Source organism: Austrofundulus limnaeus, unplaced genomic scaffold (genome assembly GCF_001266775.1).
Source record: "Austrofundulus limnaeus strain Quisiro unplaced genomic scaffold, Austrofundulus_limnaeus-1.0 Scaffold253, whole genome shotgun sequence".
NCBI classification, from domain to species: domain Eukaryota; kingdom Metazoa; phylum Chordata; class Actinopteri; order Cyprinodontiformes; family Rivulidae; genus Austrofundulus; species Austrofundulus limnaeus.
The window spans coordinates 653,733-656,007 of record NW_013952655.1 but is presented as its reverse complement, the minus strand read 5'-3'; positions in this window follow the sequence as shown (position 1 = coordinate 656,007).

Here is a 2,275-nt window from a genome sequence, read left to right as displayed (position 1 = left end):
CAGTAGCAGTGATCTGATCAATAACTAACACGTTTCCAGCTGGAGGCGGAGGCAGCCCTGGGCCTATTGGCAGGCCATTGTATCACATAACTGCCCAGCAGAACAGGGACAGCAGTAGCAGTGATCTGATCAATAACTAACACGTTTCCAGCTGGAGGCGGAGGCAGCCCTGGGCCTATTGGCAGGCCATTGTATCACACAACTGCCCAGCAGAACAGGGACAGCAGTGGCAGTGATCTGATCAATAACTAACACGTTTCCGGCCCTTGCGGCCCAAATATCATACCGGCCCATCGGGAGAAGTTCTGATCCTTCCGATTAGTCACACCAGGCCTGCTCTCAATAAACACTTACCTGAAGAACTTGGTCCTCCCTTCGAGCACAGCTTCCACCTGGAACTTGAAAGACCTCATTCTCACCTGCTAAATCTTGTAATATTATTCTACCTCCTCCACCAATACTTACCTGCTGCCTTCTCTTTCAGCTTTGGATCCAGACCCACCTTCACTGTAAATAAAACCATTTACCTTTTGTATTCAGCGTCCTGTGTCTGTTTCACCACAACCTGCTCTACTTTGACTATTTACCTGAAAACCTGTTAGTTTGTTTTTTAAACTCAACACAAACTGTTAAAACAACTCTGTAAAATTAAAATTTGTAGATTTTCACATGATAATCTGAAAATAATCTTAGAAAGAAAACTTTCAGTTTAGGAGGAGGAAGGAAAAGTAAGTGTCAAACACTGACACACCTTGACAGTAGTCTTGGTCACAGGTCTACAAATGTACATATTTCTGTGTTAATAGTTTTATTCAAGGACTACTAGAGTYCCGATAATTCCAAGTTACTAATAAACATGATGATGAACGAAAGTACCATGCTGCGGCAGGTGTAACAGCTGTAAACACAGCATAGCTTACCTTATACTCATCGATCAGTTCGGCTCCTTTTTTTAACCCCTAAACCATAAAAAACCCTGCACTTCCCTGACTGTCATCAGACTGCAGCCCGAACACTGTTTGTTTTCCAGCCAGTTGTGGCTCTGCTCCTAAAGTTTTGTTTTGACCAATGAGGAACAGATGATGAGACCCCAGCTATGAGAGTCTGTGATGCGTTCATGTCCAGAGAAAACTCAGATTTTGAGTGCTAACCACACAGGTTGCTGCATGACTGGCAGAGGTGTGCACTCTACGAGTGCTTCTAGTTTCAAATTCAGTATTTTGGTGAATGTACGGTTTGAGAACAAAAGTTCCTTTTAAAATAGAAAATGGTTTCTTTATTTTCAGGGATGCTAAGTTCAAATTTTAGGGGCGTTCAAGCACCCCTAAAAAATCAGGACTAGAATTGTCACTGCCTGACAGTTGATTAAACTGTCAAGCACACTGGTGTAAGTATAACATAACTTGTGTGAAATTTTTCAACACACTGACATAAGATGGGATGTGTTGTCAGACAATAATTTTGAACATGCACAAAATTTGCAGAGTATGGTTTCTGGAGAGTTCAGGCTTGACAATGACCCAAGCATTTTAATTTTAGTCTATAGGAATTGATTTGAAGCCGAGAGCGGCTTGGAGAGAGTTAAACCAAGATTCATGTAAAAAACATCCACAACAACTTCAGTCTTCTGAACCTTGAATGGTCATCTTAGAGTCAAATGGTCATTTTAGAGTGACTGGAGAATGCTAAAAATGCATATAGCAGCAAAACTATTTTCTAGGGATGTCCGATAATATCGGCCTACAGATATTATCGGAGCATAAAAATGTAAAATCTTTACATATCGGTATTTCTTCCCGTAACAAAAGCCATACAAGTTAATGCCTGGATTTGACCAAAATGAGCTGATCAATGCTTTTGTTCCAGAGACGTTCACCGGCGCAAGATTGATGACATCATCAAACTGGATTATCTCAGGGAGAGCATGATCCAAACTATTATTTGAGACAAAATGTTAAAAATAAATATGGCACTTTGAAATGTTTTTTTATTTTGTACAGACAATGTTTCCCTTTGAAATGCATCTAGTGGGGGTATTACAGTAAAAGCAGGCATAATGTCCTTGACAGGAGTTATGTGATGTCATCTTAATATCAGTTTGTAATATCGGTTAATATCGGAATCGAAAATTAAGTGTTGAACAATATCGGCATATTAAATATAGACAAAAAGTCACTATCGAGAATCTCTATTATCGCATACTGACATATTGAAAAGAGACAAAAGTAAGTCTCACTGAGTTAACAAAGAAATTTTCACAGATATATGTATGTAT